Source organism: Henckelia pumila, chromosome 2, assembly GCF_033568475.1.
Source record: "Henckelia pumila isolate YLH828 chromosome 2, ASM3356847v2, whole genome shotgun sequence".
Lineage (NCBI taxonomy): Eukaryota > Viridiplantae > Streptophyta > Magnoliopsida > Lamiales > Gesneriaceae > Henckelia > Henckelia pumila.
This window is the reverse complement of record NC_133121.1, coordinates 110,540,440-110,558,232: the sequence shown is the minus strand read 5'-3', so window position 1 is coordinate 110,558,232 and position 17,793 is coordinate 110,540,440.

Below are 17,793 nucleotides of genomic sequence, written 5' to 3'. Positions count from 1 at the left end.
GAGAGTGATCCAGGTTCTCGAGGATCTTCTGAGAGCTTGTGTTATCGATTTTCGAGGATCTTGGGAGACTAGACTGCCTTTAGTGGAGTTTACCTATAACAACAGCTTTCAGTCGTCTATAGGTATGGCTCCATATGCAGCACTTTATGGGAGGAGATGCAGATCTCCGGTGCATTGGGATGAGGTTGGTGAGAGGATTTTGTTGGGTCCGGAGATTGTGCAGCAGACAGCTGACATTGTGACGCAGATTCGAGACAGGATGAGGACAGCGCAGAGTCGGCAGAAGAGTTATGCCGATGCCAGACGACGCGATTTGGAGTTCGCAGTAGGTGATCACGTATTCTTGAAGGTGTCACCTATGAAGGGAGTAACGCGTTTTGGGCGGAGAGGCAAGCTTAATCCGAGATACATAGGGCCATTCGAGGTCTTGGAGCGAGTTGGCACGTTGGCCTATCGTTTAGCTCTACCTCCAGGGCTAGCGGCAGTGCACAACGTTTTCCATGTATCCATGCTTCGGAGATATGTCTCCAATCCGTCGCATGTATTGGATTTCGAGCCCTTACAGTTGCCACCAGATCTAGTTTACGAGGAGAGACCAGTGCGGATCTTGGCTAGAGAGGAGCGGAGACTTAGGACGCGGGTCATACCGATGGTCAGAGTCCAGTGGCTGAATCACTCGGAGGAGGAAGCTACTTGGGAGACCGAGGAGGATATGAGGACTCGCTACCCGGAGATGTTCGGGTAAGTACTTTAATTTCGAGGACGAAATTCAATTTAAGGGGGGGAGAATTGTAACACCCGGTATTTTTAATTACATAAATCCGCCTGCATAATTAGGATATTTAATTATTTAAATTTATGATTTATGGGTTAAATAATTATGTGAATTATTTATGCATGATTTTAGTTATTTTTTTAAGCATTTAACCCATAATTAGTGATTTTTATGATTTTTAGTATTTTTATTATTTAATCGCGTAGACGGGACCGTGGACGGACGAGATGACAACTTTCTAGCCAAATTATTTTATGAGTTTTTTTAGAGCCTTAAAATATTATTTTGAGTTTTATTATCTCAAAATTTTAAGTATTTAATTTTATTTAATTTTAGGGGTCATTTTTATCCAAAATTAGTCAAAATATTGACTTTTTAGTATTTTTAAAATTCCCCTAAATTATTATTTCGAGATTTATTTTATGTTATCAGATTTCTAAATTTTAATTAAGAGTTTAAGTTGTATATTAATTATTTAAAACCTTTTTATTTAATTATTTAACCTATATTCTAATTAACCAAAAATTTAAACCTAATCTACCAAACCAAACTAGCCGATCATTTGTTTCCTCCTATCAGCCGTCATTCACCCCCATCACCTTCTTCTTCGACCTACCAACCTCCAAGGAGACTCCATAGCCATTTTTCGAAGGTTCCAAGCAAGCCAAGGCATCCCGTCGTCGCCCCGTCGTCCCGGAAACGTCCTACGCGTGTGCTAATCGTCTTCTACGGTATTAAGGCATGTTTTTCTCCACTTTTCAAACCTATATCAGTATATGTATGCGTGTGGGTGTGTAACATCAGAATCGATATATTTGACAACAAGCTTTTCGATTTTTCCTCCTAAATTGCTCTTGGTTTGGACTTTGGTGTTTGCATGCTCACGTTTTCATGTCCATGGCTAGGTGGGCTGCTGGTCCACGGTTAGAGGGGTCCCTTGAGGTCCCTTGGGTCGAGTCAGGTCGGGGCTGGAGGCTAAGGAAGAAAGGAAACGAAGCCTTTCCTTTCTGAAGCTTCTGTCGAGCAGTTTAGGGTTCTGGGGAAGAAGGCTGAGATCTTTTTCCTCAGGCCACTATTTAGGGTAAGGTCGGTTGGGTTAGAACCTCATTTGAGTTTTCTAAGTTTTTGCAGAAGGTTGCATGGGCTTTCGTGGTCGGAGCTTCGAGGACGAAGGGTTTTCCCGCAGCTGCTCGGGTCTGCGCGACAGTGCAGAAGGGCCGGGTTGCAGGGCTTCGTTCTCACTCCATAGTCGACGGTTTGGGCTGATTCTTGGCTTGTTAGAAAGGTCTAGATGTGGGCTAGGTCCTAGGGGTGGTTCTCCGGCCGGTGGGTGGCCGGAGCATGGCGGCCGCCGGCGTTCTTTGCAACTGCTCGTGGCCGCAGCAGTGCAGGGAAGAGGGTGATCGAGTTGGGGCTTTGGGGGGCTGATCCGGGTCGGGTCAAGGGCCTGGGTCGGGTCTAGGAAGTAGTGGGTCAAGTCGGGTGGGTTCGGGTCCGGGTTTGGTGGGCCGGGCTCGAGTCTTTTTATTTTTAAAATATTTTATGAAATAATGGGTTTTTGAGTCAATTTAATTGAAATAAAATTATTTGGACTCCCAAATAATTTTATTTGGACTTTTAAAATTTTAATTAAGTTAGTCCATTAATTTTATGGGCTTTTGGGCCCATAAAAGTTAATGGGCCAGTCTTTGGGTTTTTGGGCCCATTGGGCCAGTTTAAGTGTTATTGGGCTTAGTGTAATTTTAATGGGCTTAATTATTTTAATTGGGCTTAGATTAATTAATTAGGCTTAAAGTTTAAGTTATTGGGCTTAAGTATGTTAATGGGCCAGATTTAAGTTAATGGGCTTGAGTGTAGGGCCAGCAGTCCAGAACCATCTATGAGAAAATTGCATGTGTCCTGATTATATATTTAATTATTTTTATGCATTTAAGTTATTTTAATATTTATATGTTAGTAAGAAAAATTAAATTAAATATATATGAAGGACACACAATTTATTTAAGTACATGCATTCATGAAATCAATTTTTATGCTATGATTTAATTTCTATGGTTGAGCAAATAAAATATTTTAGGTGGAAATTGAAGTAGTGTGGCCATTTATGTATGGGCAGTTTCTGCCATTTATGTATGGGCAGTTCTCTGCCATTTATGTATGGGTGGTTCGCCACCAGCCTCGTACGATGGTTTCCTAGACTGATCAGTCGCACTATGGGTCACACTTACGGATAGGACCATTCGATGTTCAGAAAATAAATGCTCAACAACTTATGTATGTATGATATTATGTATGTTATGTATGTTTACTTATGTAATTTATGTTATGAAATTTTTAAGCATGCTCATTCATGTATATGTATGTATTAGTAATAAATTGATTTAAATTATTTTAAACCCTTGTTAGTATGCATGTTGGGCGTCTAGGCTCACTACACTGATATGGTGCAGGTGAGTACGTAGAGGAGCAGGTTACTCCTACCGGTGGTGAGGATGTATGAGCAGTGCGGCAGTAGCCCCGTGACCGTGACAGCTTCTGAGTCACCGTGCATGATGTCATGTGAAACATTTTATTATATTTTTAGTGGTTGAGATTTATGGGAATATTTTATTAAATGTTTTAGTGCATGCACACATTTTAACTATTTTATTTATGCAGTATATTTTTAACTCTAGGGTTGACTCAGATGTTTATTTAATTTAAAGAATGCATTTTATTTAAGTTTTTAAATTGTTTATTTATTCAGTCATGAATTTATTTTAAGTATTTTATGCGGTGCATATATGTATGGGCATATATGTACATAATTTTATTTAGTAGTATAAAAAAAAAAAAAAAAATTCCGCATATTTATTTATTAGAGAGTTAGGGGCGTTTCAATAATATCTCAAATTAATGTGTCGTTTAATAGAAATTGATATATGAGCAATGTTACATGTACAACCAAATTTGTACATCAATTTTTACACCACAAAAAAATCAATACAAAATTTTAATTTATCAAATCTCACAATACATTGAATGCAAAATCTCACGATATCATATCAAAATCTCACGAGATAATAGCAAAATATCACGATATAATTATTGTAAATATCGTTGTAAGATATATTGGTTGTACCTCTAGAATTATTTTTGATATATAATGTTCAATCTTCTATGTGCAACTATTAGAGTTGGTCACGGGCCGGGTTGGGTCCGAAAAAGGGTCGGGTTAATCATCGATTTTGAGTCCGGGTCGATCGTTTTATTTTTTAAAAAAAATATTTTGTAATAAATTTTTAAAGAATTAATAAAAAAATGAATTAAAAAAAGTATTGCACAATTGAACTTATAAACTCTATCAAATAATTAATTATTTCAATAACAAATCTATTATATTTATTCAATAAAAAATATATTACATTAAGACCCGACGGACAACGGATTTCACACTCTTAAATCATAATCGAACCACCTAATGATTGGTCCAATCCTATTCCTGGGGCATGCCCATTGACCCGATTAAAAAATGGGTCGGTTCGATTCGGGTCCGAGTTAAACCCGATCTTTGGCCAATTCCAACAACTATCCCTCTAAATCCCTTAGCCAGTTCTTGCATAAATTGTCTCAATTGTGTTTGAACTTATGGATGAAATATGTGAAAATTTAATCAATGATTATGAGTTTAACTTTTTCTATGTCAATATTTTTTTGGATGAGTTTGACGTAAAAAAAAATTGTTCAATACGATTTACTTAACTAAAATAATTTGCATAATATCATGTTAACTCATTGATTTACTTAGTACACATCGTCATAAAAATAAATAAATAAATAAAATGAATTCAATATAACTAGAGTTTTTTTTTTTTGAAAAATAACTAGCTAGAGTCTTTCTAATATCATTCTTTTGTCCATTTTTCCACATTTTTAGTGAAATACATTTGAAAATGTATTCCTCGTTTAATTTCAGTCAAAAGTATGATAATTTTTTGTCTTTAGAATATTATAAAATCTTCTTATATTCCAGAGCTCGAAAATGAAGATTGTAGCCGCGGAAGCTGAGTGATAATCCTTAATTGACAATTTTATAACTATAAGGAATGCAAAAATAGGATAGTAGATTAGCATTAATTGTTTTAAAAAAATCAAGAGGGATTTTTCACATTCAGAAGACAATTATTCAGCCTCCATTAACACGCGACTATGCTACTTTTGGGAAAATTGGGGTTTTAATTTCACTTATTTTAAATTTTAGTTTTGTAAGTCGTCGAATTTTGGTTTTTATTTGTTAACTTGTGATATTTTTTTTACCCTTTGTTTGCTGGAACACACGCGACTCTGCTACTTTTGGGAAACTTGGGGTTTTAATTTCACTTATTTTGAATTTTAGTTTAAGTCGCAACTTGTTAAATTTTGGCTTTTATTCATTAACTTGGGATTCTTTTTCACTTTTTGTTTGTTGGAATTCACTAAATCTATCGAATATTATTTGTTTAATATTAATTCTATTTCTTAGACACCGTTTGATACATGAAATGATAGTTGGATGAAACACAAATTTTTACTCATCCCATGTTTTTCTCATTTTTTTGTTAATCCAATGATACATGGCCCGGTATAACATTAGATGTAGGTTTGATGACAAATACCTCTTAACCCATGGTATTAGTGGGGAATGAGTGTCATATAATTGAAATTGTGTGAAATTGACAATGATAATTAAGATAATAAACACAATAATCCTACAAAATAAAAAACAGACAAAACAACATATTATTTATATCTATGTTTTGCTTATCCACATCTCATCATGTTTTATTAATCTATCGTACATCTCATCCATGATACCAAACGGTATCTTAAGGGATAGTTTGGTACATAGGATAGGATAAATATATGATATATAATATAATGATAAATTAAGGATAAGTAAAATGGTAGGATACTATATTGAATGTTTGGTATGATTTTAATAAGAGTGATTAAATTTATATATTCGATTTTATTGACAAAATTAACCCTATCATAATGTGGAGAAGAATGAGGCGTGTTTAGAGTTTAGATGTTTTTATATGTGGAGGGTAATCATGTCTTTTTGTAGTATTTTTTTAGTTATATTAAATTTATCACACCAAATCAAAGGAATACATAGTCCCATTGTCAAAATATTTATCAAGGGCACATTGAATTATCATGTGCTTTTTAAAAATGACCATGCATGGGATGGAGGAAGATAATTTATTAATTACTCACTTATCATATGTACCAAACTATGCCTTAAAGTTTATGTTACACACATTAAAATTCATCTAAACAAATTATTAAAAAAAAGTCAGAACAATACGTAATATTTCAAAATGAGAAACAAAAAGCAATTTATTTTCTTATTAGATTTTAATACATATAATATAAGTTGTATTATTTTTAATTGAGTCACAGAAGAGCATCGATGTCAAATAAAAAATATTTATTAAATTTAATCATCTCATGATCTCTGGCAAAAAAAAGAAGAAGACCATATTAGTATATGAAAATAAAATTTTGCTAGATTAAAATTTTTGGATCCCTGTTCTTGATTTTTTTTTGTGGGTTGATTAATTGACATCATTAATGTTGGGAAATCGTCGACCGATCCGCCGTCGTTCTTGTCGGGTGTTTTTCTAAATCAAGTTTGAACCGGAAAAATTTCTCAAGCAAAAACAATTTACTGGGCAACGAATTTTCAGTATAAAAGTTCTTTTAATTTTTCCCAAAGTTCCTTAGCAGATTTTAGTTTACCAACTTTTCTTAACACCGAGTCAGATAAGTTCAAGATAATAGACGAATAAGCAAACTCATCTATTTCAGCTTTTTTCTCAGCCTTTTCATCAGCAGAATATGACAAATTTATTGCTTTGAAAACTTTTTGTTGAATACGGGCTGAAGAGGGAGGCGCACTCAGCTTCTTTAAAAGCAGAAAGGGACGCGCTCAAATAATAGGGCAGGGAAGGGGAATAAATATAAGGCTTCCAATTGGGCTTGGGAAAATAAAGCTGGTTGGGCCAAAGCCCAACAATCTCCATCTTTTAGCCCAGCACCGGTTTAATAGTTCGAGTGAGGCCGAGAGCAAGGGCGAGAGAGTGAGGTGGCCGGCTTTGTGTTGCTGCCCTCTCTCGCCCACGTCTCTGTGTGATGCTTCTTTGTGAGGCTGCTGCCGGGAGTTTGAGCATGGGTCGGGTTGAAAGCTAAGCGTGAGTTTGGGTTGGGATGAGCCTTTGTGGCCTTCGTCGTGGATTGCCGGTGGTTTGGAGAGTAGTAGCATCTGAGCCCCTGAATCCCTTTGGTTTGCTCACGTTTTATGGTTGGTTTGGTTTCCCTGTTTTGTTTGGTATTTTTGCAGGTGAAATCCGAACAAATCGGCGGCGGATCGATCGATGATTTCCCAACAATTAATTGATTGATTTAATTTAATTTAATTAAAATAAAATAACGACTTGGTAGCTGCATCAGGCTGTCTGTACTTAGGTGAAATTTAATAAACTATTGATTGCACATAAATTCCCAATCTGAAGCTGTTTGCACTAAATTTACTCGTTGCATATTTTATCAAGGACAACTGTGTGAATCTATTCTATTGGACTTTTATATTTTAATTTTCTTAGGTTAAGATGATAATTTGATATATTTATAGGTAATAAATAATAAATATACAATATTCTTATTTCCTAAAATTATTGAGACATCATTTGCAAGTTGTGGTAATAAGTGATGAATTTTTGAACCACGTGGCTTCCACAAAAGTGATGAATTATGTGTGTCTTTACTCATGAAAAAGTCGTGAGCCAAAAAAATTCATCAATTTGGACATTCAATTCAGCAAGTTTCGCATGAAACTCGCAAGTTTGGCTTTAAGACGTGATTCATCAACATATATATATATATATGCTACACAACACCATTCTCACTCGACAATTCTTCAACTTATTTATGATATGCACGTGTTTCATTAATACCCAATAATCGAGCAAAAACTAGGAAATAATTGCAAGAACCCCATCTTTGTAAAAATTAAATGAAGAATAAATTGCATAGTTCCTACAAAATTATATTGACATGATAGATGGTTGCAAACTAATCAACGACTTCCACGTCAACTCCGCAGCTCTTCTACTCTAGTGTCGAGGTGCTGTGCAACGGATATCAACTGTTTTGATCTTTCGATTAATTTAACTTGATATATGTTTCGTTGAATAAATTGTAAAAAAAAAAATGAACGTAAACGACAATCGTCCAGTTTGTACGCAGAGACCCAATGACCCCTAAATCTTGTCTAAACATAATTGTAAGTTTGTACTTGGATTGATGAATTTGATTTAAGAGAACGATTTGATTTGAAATGGATTTTATCTAACATCTTTATCACGGATGTATTTGAAATCCACTCAACTTTTGTTCATCAAAACAAGTCAATAAATTTGAGATCGATCGTCTCAAATCTATCTATTCCAACACATTGCTGAAATCTTTTCTTTGCTCAAACTTATTGTTAGTGTCAACTTCCAATTAGCTGATGATTAAATATATCACACCAAAAGTTGTGTTCCATATAAATTATAATGAGAAGTGGAAACTTGGTAGCTGGAAAACGTATATAACCTTTTACTGGGACAATTTAATACTAACAAATACAATCTTAGCCTTTAGGATATTTCTCCACCAATCTAAGATCTCGCGGATGAGATAAAAAAGACCAATCTAAGATCTGGGAAAGTTTATGCCCTTGGGGTGACATGACAGAGTATGATTGGTTAAAATTAGTGGGCCCAAAAACGTGGGCCCACTAATTTTAACCAATCATACTCTGTCATGTTACTTCAAGGACAGTGCCCTTGAGGTAGCATAGACTTTCTCCTAAGATTTTGCGGCTAATGGGGCCATATCTTATATCTATATATTTATATATTCATTTTTTTCGCATAAAATTTACTTGAAAATTCCTTTTCTTTTTATTATTCTGACATGAAATTTTCAAAATATCTTCGTTTAATCTCATAGTTTTTTCAATATTTTGAGACCGGCAAGTTCTATTGATCATACCTATTATCTTGTTCAACAACATGTGGATGTAACGAGTGTAAATTAACATCATCAACTTAAAGTATATATTAATATTCCGAGTTTTGGACGAATTCTTGATGTTAAGATCTAACTATAATGAACTTTTTGGAAAAAAAAAAATATAAAGTATATTTTATGGGCAAAAAGACCGAAAAAAATAAAAATACACAATTTTATTTAGAAGAGACGGCCAGACGGGTAATAAACAAATTCCAGAGCTTATTAATATTTCAATATAATCATATAGCCAAGCATATTTTTATATATAATATTAAAATATATATTTGTAAAATCAAATTTCGCCTTGAAATACGAAATTTTTGTCTCCCTCCAATAGCCTGTATTTGTATTTTATTTCCGGAATGTGTTATGAATGAAAATCAACCAAAAATCGTTTCTATCTTAATATCTTTTTAGAGAAAATATTACGACTCAATGCTCATATATATATATATATATATATATATATATATATATATATATATTAAAAAATAATAAAAATATAACGTTTTCTTAAAAAAATATTCACAAAAAAAAATATATATATATATATATCTTATAAATTAAATGTTATTTTTGTAAATAAAATAATATCAAATGACACAAAGTTAGCTTTTAATGGCTAGAAAAGTTAGAGGAAACCGTATAAAATGACTATTTTGCCTAATAATTTTGGTTTTATTGAAAATTAAGTTAAGAGATAATGATAATTTCAAATCAAGTTTCATCAATTAATTGAAAGTTTGTTAATTAGATGGTCTCTACTTTAATAATATAGTAAGATATACTCCCTCTGTCCCATATATGTTGTCTTGTTTTAGTTTTTACACGAATTAAGAAAAATTTATTGGAAAAATAAATTTTATATAAACTTCCTATTTTATCCCTATTTAATGTATTAAAAAATGATTGCATAATTTTTAAGGTGTAGTTAATAGGGGTATATTAGTAAAGAAGTGTAAAAAAGTATTACGAAATATGGTGTATGAGATTATATATTTGGGACAAACAAAAAAGGAAACGTAGACAATATAATTGAGACGTATGGAGTATATGAGAATTTTTATATTTAATATATGGGTTAATTGCCAATCACTCCCTAAAACACTTTATAACTTATTTATAAATCCCTACATAAATAAAACTTACTTTCAACTCCCTGGAGAGAGAAACTTTTGTTTCTAAATACCAATTTTACCCTTATCTCTTAAAAAAAATAAAATAAAATAAAATAAATAAATAAATAAATAAATGGATAATAAAAACAAAACTAATCCAAATAGTATATATATATAAAAATTCAAATTAAAATCAAAGAACATAAACCATATCATATACATGCTTATGTTGATACAGGAGCAAGTATGTGTTTAGGAAGCAAGCATATACTTCCAAATCATTATTGGAAGAAATATGATAAAGGATTAAAAGTTCGAATAGGAGATGGATCAATAATCATGCTTAATACAGTAGCAGAAAAATTAAAAATAGAAATAGAAAAACAAAATTTGTAATACCCATTATATATCAAATAGAATCAGGAATGGACATTATAATAGGAAATAACTTTTTAAGAGAATATCTTTCATTTACACAATTTGAAGATCACATAACTTTAAACAAAGGATCATCAATGATTTACATTTCCAAAATACGAACAGCATTTCGCGTAGGAAATGAAGGATTTACAAAGAATTTTCATAAATGAAATACAAATCCAATAGAACTAAAAATAGAAAATATTTTAACGATTAATCCTGAAAAAGAAATCATGAGGAAATTTCATGATATATGTTCTGAAAATCCTCAGGACAAAATTAAGAAAAGAAAACAATTCATTGCTTCAATAAAACTCAAAGACCCTAATATCACAATCCGTGAAGCACCAAGAAGATGTAACATGGATGATGCAAAAATATTTGAAAAAGAAGTTCAAGAATTATTAAAACTTAAGATAATCATCCCTAGTAAAAGTCCACACTCTTCACCAGCCTTTTATGTCAGTAAAAAAGATACTGATAAGAAAATAATGGTAATTGATTATCGAAAGATGAATAAAGCAACAATTATGGATGTATATTATATCCTAAATAAGAATGATTTACTATCTTATATAGGATAAATGAAATATTTTTCCAGTTTAGATTGTAAATCAGGATTCTGACAAATTCAACTAGAACCACAAACACAATTACTTACAGCATTCAGTTGTCCAAAAGGACAGTATCAATGGACTGTATTACCTTTCGGACTTAAACAAACACCAGGTATCTTTCAAAGATATATGGATGAATCTTTTAAATCATATATAGATTTTTGTTGCGTTTATATAGATGACATATTAATTTATTCAAAAACACTAGATCAACATTACAAAGATCTCATGACAGTTTTAGATATTTGTCATAAAGATGGAATTATACTTTCTGAAAAGAAAGCACAATTATTTAAAACAAAAATAAATTATTTAGGATTACAAATAGAAGATGGAAAATATTGTTTACAACCGCATATACTTAAGAAAATTCATGATTTTCCTAGTGAAATCAAGGATAAAGATCAATTAAAAAGATTTTTAGGATTATTAACTTATTCTAGAAATTACATTAAGAAACTTGCAGAAATCAGAAAACCTCTTCAGGTAAAACTTAAACAGGACTATAAGTGAAAATGGTCGAAAGAAGATACTAATTACATAGACACTATTAAAAAGAAAATAATTAGTAATCTTCCTGAATTATATTTTCCTTCAAATAAAAATATAATAATAATTGAAACAGACGCTTCAGATGAATACTGGGGAGCATGTTTAAAAGCTTATACTGGAGAAAAAAATTTAGAAGAACTTACTAAAACAGCTACTAGAAATAATGAAAAATTATGTAACTATACATCAGGAACTTTTCAAGGTGCACAATTAAATTATCATTCGAATGAAAAAGAATTATTAGCTTTAATATTCACAATTAGAACTTATGAAATTTATCTTATTTCTAAACTGTTTTTAGTAAGAACAGATAATATGAATTTAACATATTTCAAAACAAGGAAAATATCAAGAAATACAGGGAGAAATGCGGCAAGGCTAATTAGATATCAATTGGAATTGAACCATTATCAGTTCGAGATCCAACATGTCAAAGGAACGGATAATTCATTACCCGACGCATTAACCAGAGAACTTCATCCAAACTATACTATCCGTAATAACGAAATAATAAAGGAGATCCTAAGTGATCCAGAAAATGACTGTGAGTCATCCGAACATGCCTCAGAAAGCATGGAGAATATAAATTGATGAAATGATATTTATATTCAGAAACATGAATTATTTTATGACTTTCAGTCATCCGAACATGCCTCAGAAAGCATGGGGAATATAAATTGATGAAATGAGATTTATATTCAGAAACATAAATTACTCTTTGAGTAAAATAATCAATTTAAGATTGATTCAATTCTTGCAAAAGAATTTATAAATGCAATGATACGCATAATAAAACTATCCGAATTACTCACGAAAAGAGTTATTTTACTAACCATTATATATATAAATATGTTTTCTTGTGCAGAGTATAATCAAGATGGAGCAACTAAGTCAATTAAAAGAACAATTGATTGAATTGCAGGAAGAAATTCAAATTCTTCAACTAAAAGAAAGGAATTTGAGTAGAAAAATTCAAAGGACAGAAGAAAAGATGATAACTTCTTCATCATCATCCTCACCAAGAACACCAATCAAAATGGCAACTCCATTTGACAAAATAATGGAGATAAAAGAGAAACAGTCAGTGGTCACAGCCAACACTGACAAAGAAAAAGAAAAAAAAAAGAACCGGTGGACACAGCCAGCACCGAGAAAAATAAAAAAGAAGAAAGGACGTTTAAAAGTGCCCTTGAAAAGAAAGAAAGAAAGATGGTCAATCTGCGACCACAAAAACCAATTTTTGAGAAAACAAATTTTTCAGAAAAACTCAAGACTGAATTCTTTGAAACACTAAACTATTTAAGAATAGTCAAACCATCTGCAGAATCTTGGCTACAAACTTGTGACACACAGAGCATATCAAGAGCAAGAACACTGCAAGGTGCTCCAGCGCATGAAGTCGCAAGATTCTTTTCAAATGGATTATTAAGTGGATTGGAAGTCAATCCCAACAATCAAGAAATAGAACTATTTCCATATCAGTTGAGAAATAGTATCATCCAGTTCAAGAAAGCATTCTTTAAGGACGATCCAGTATTAACATTGAGTATTCACTCAACCCTTCCAGATTGAGATGATAACAAATTTTATCAACCAATGGTATATATTCAATATCGAAAACAAAAAGACAAGTTCTTATTCGAAGGATCAAATGAAGAGAAACCAGTAATGGATATCTCAACACTTCCTGAGATAAGAATAAAGACATTGATTGATATGATCTCAAAGACAGGAAAGATTGATGGAAACTCAAAGGTTAAAATAAATTTTGCAACCAGTAAAATTTTATTAACCACTGGACACAAGGATACAATCCAAAAGAAAGAACAAGCCATGTTAGCTCAATTCGAAGCTCCAATCTATGAAGCAAGAGTTGACATAACCCGAGAAACCCAACAAATGTTATGTCAAAAACTAAGAACAATGATATCCACTCACAAATGTGGACATTGCCAACCCATTCAGATAGAAGAAGCAACTGTCAAAGAAGACAAACCAATAAAGAAATGGTCCGAATGCACCAGTGATTCAGAGAGTGACACAATGTAAAAACAAATGAAATCGTGGACCACACCACATGTTAAAGGCATCCACTCAGATGTAAAATGAGCTGTTTCCATTATGTAGTATCGGGTGGTCCCCCTCTTTTCTTTTATTTTTAATTATGTATGCGTTTTTCTACGCCTATAAATGGAGATGTTTTGTGTTGTAAAATGGTAAGTGAAGTTTGAGTATCTCTCTCTTCTTAAAGTTTCTTACAATCTGGTTCATACAAGACGTATGAAAACTATCAGAAACTAAGAAACATAAAATCAAAAACAAAATAAGCCTTATGACTAATAACTAAACAAGCAGAGCGTAAGGAGGATAAGGTTGGAAACCAATCATTGAATATTCATGGTTAAGAGTAAACCTGGAGATCCATAGAGCAAGTACCAGTTGATCAAGTGATCGTTAAGGGAAAGCAAGGATTTGGCCTCTGCTCAAAACCAAGATTCATTCAAACAAGGTAACCTTCCTAAACCTCCTGCAGCCCTTAATTCAAAGAAATAGTCAAAATACATTAATCATGTCATCATCCTTTATAAGAAATGGAAGATTAATAATAAAAAACTGGTTCGAAATAGAAGATGATCATGAATATGATACATTTCGTGAATATCGTTTAAATACTTCTGATTTAACCATATTTGAATCAATTTATCAACTAAAATTTGTATTAATAATCCATGAATGGAACCAAACTAATATGAAAACATTTATCTATTATAAATGAATCAGATCTGAAAATCCATGAATCAGATCTGTAAATCCATGAATAAGAAAATTCATAAGAATTTGAAGAATTCCGCAACCTGGTATCAGAGCTTAAATAAAGCAAATTATTAATGCCTGGATTAACTTTAGATATTGAGATTAAAAATTTATTTGATAAAATAATCTTACTAAAAGATTTACGTCAAATAGATCAATTATGAAATAAAATAAAATATCTCCAAACCTTTTATTTCAAAAATCATAAAAAAGAACATTTTTCAAGCAACTGGAAAATGATAATTCAAATTTCTGAAAATGATGAAATTGAAGACATAACAATATGTTATGAATAAGAACAAACTTTGTTATCGAAATCCGATCAACAAAAACAAAATAATAAAAGTAACAAATTTTACTAAATGGAAAATGTATGAAAATACAAAAATGAATATCTTTAATTTATATTCTCAAAATATAAATTTTGATATAGAAAATTGTGAAAATAATTTGAAACATCTTAAAAATTGTCAATCTTCAATTGATAGTTTCGAAGATTTTCAGAATTTATTAGAACAGATAGATTCGACAAAAAGGCTTTTAATAGCCTTAAGAAAATTAAGAAGTTCTATCATCTGTTAAAATGACAGAAGTAACAATTTCAAATCAAAACAACCTGGTCGATGAATCTGAAGAATTTGAAGAAAACCAAGAGTATAATTTGAATATTATATTCAATCAAAGCAAGTTTGCTGAAATACAGAAAACAGGGTTTTCTAATTCAAAAACAAATCTAATAGACCAACCAGGAATACTAAGTAAGATTTCAAATTTTATTAATCCCAGGAAAAATTTAATTTATTTCTTGATTCGTACAAAAGAACGATCTTGTAAAATAAATAACGAATCAAGGTCTAATACTCTGAAGTTATTAACAACTCAAGATATTAATACCATCATGGCAAAAGCCAGTGAAAAAGAATGATCTGAACTGAAATATGTTCATATAGGAGGAATTGAAATAATAATATCAGCTCACTACCGAGAAGGAATAGATACACCAATTGAAATAACAGTTCGTGACAAAAGAATACGTAATTTCGAGGATTCTATCCTTGGAAAAATTGAAGGAAATTTATGTACAAAAAGATGAAATTTTGTATTTATCCACAATACAATATATCTCTTTTTGATAAAAACATAAATGACGTTTTAACATTAGGTTATTACTTTTATAAAAATAATCTTATGTTAACAAGAAACCATCCGATCAATATAAACTATGTTGTCGGTTTAGCAATAAGTAATAATTCTCAAACAGGAATAATTTCAACAAAATCAACTATTTCTGTTGAAAGAATGTTTGAAAATATTACAAGAATTGAACACCCTCGAAAAACATTTATTGAAGAAATAAATCCCTATAAAAGATGGAGTTCAGATGACCTCCAAATCACAAAATAGTCTGTACCAAGAAGATCATTATCATTTGCTAGAAATGATGAAGATATTCTTGATAAGATTGGAACCATGAATCAAAATATTCTTAAAATTAAACAAGCTATTGTTAACGAGTCAACCTCATCGCAATGACATCCTTAATAAAATTAGAAAAAGATATAGGAGATTTAGAAAATAATATTAATAAGATCAATCTATCAATACAAGAATTAGAGAAAAATTTCAAAGAATATATTGATTTAGCAACGACTAGATTAATAATTGAACAAAAAAGATATAGTAATGAAATATTAAACTATCTTAAGGAAGTTCTTCCAATAGATAAAGAAAAAAGAAAAATGGAAGAAGAACCACCATTCAAAATTAAATCATGGTATAGAAATCCCCTTAGTTATGACAAACATAAGTATGGAGATGTTTAGTGAAACCGACTCATTTGATTTTGAACAAATAGGAGTAAATACAGAAGAATTATATCATTCAGAATTATATCATTCACATCAGGACTCAGAACAATACAGAGATATGGATATTTCAGAATCAGAATCTGAAGATGATTCTAGACCACGATTAAATCTACGAACGAATGTAGAAGGTAGTGGTGGAAGAGATGATGAAGAATTTAAATATAACAGAGACCAATACTCTGGATCTTATAAAGATGTTAGAGATATTCTTAGAGAATCAAAAACATCAGGATTTGTGAAACAAAATATCTTAGATTTAGGATGTTCAACAGCCAAAGAAAGAAAATCAAAGATAGATCATTGGACAAATGAACTATCAGTACAAATTCAATTAACACCATTATTAGACAAAAGTGAGAATATTCAAGTTTTAACTCATGGGATGATAAAAATGACACTGGTAGGAGCAGTAAGAACTTGGGCTGAAAACCTAGTAATTACTAATCTACCACAAGGAATGACAGGACATCGATATTTCGAACTATTTGTTGATGCCTTGTACCAAGAATTTTTAAGAGTTTCTAATAATGATGCTAATTTGGTAGCTAAGAATATAGAACAAAATAGAGCAATCTTTATATTAGATAATATTAAATTATGCAATTTATGTTACTTAGAAGAATTTATTTGTGATTATGAAACAAACTATTATCAATTAATAGATGCTGATAAAAAGGAACATTATAAACTAAGTATCTTTAATAAGATACCTAATATACCTATACACAGTAAAGATGAATTCTTAACTAGTCCTTATGCTAAAACTTTAGGAGGAGCTATTAAATTCATCAAAGACATAATAACAAAGAAATGTCATGAAGTAACACTAAATAAAAGAATCTCTAAATCCTACAAACAAAACAATAAACTTTGTTGTGACAAAATGGAATTCACAGTAAAAGAATACGGTTGCAAAACAAACATGTCACACAAATATTTAAAACGACAGAAACAGAATAAATTTAATAAACCTTATAAATATTTGAATAAGAAATTTATTCCCTATAAGAAAAATAAATTTAAAAAGAATTTCTTCAGAAAACCTTATAAAAGAAAATTTTATAAAAAGTTTGATAACAAAAAACCACCTTGCCCAAAGGGTAAAGGAAAGAATTGCACATGTTGGTTGTGCAACGAAGAAGGATATTATGCGAATGAATGTCCAAAACGAAACAAAAAGAAAAATAAAATTAAACTTCTTGAAGAAATATATACTATTAGATTCTATCCCGTATAAACAATTGAATTTTCATCCGATGATGAAAATATTTATTATCTTGATGAATCAAGTGAATCAGATTTTGAATTCGATTCCACATTTGATAATTCAAGAAATAATAATGATTAAAATAACGACAAGGGCATTTTCGGAAAGACAAATATAGGGAGTAAATTGAAAGTTATGTTTGATTTAGGGAGTTATCTACAAGTTACCCTTAATATATACTCAACTACTAATTTTAATTCATTTTTTTATCACATCCCAAAAAGATAAGGATGCTATATCATTACATTTTACTTCAAATATTGGTTAATATATTACCTTT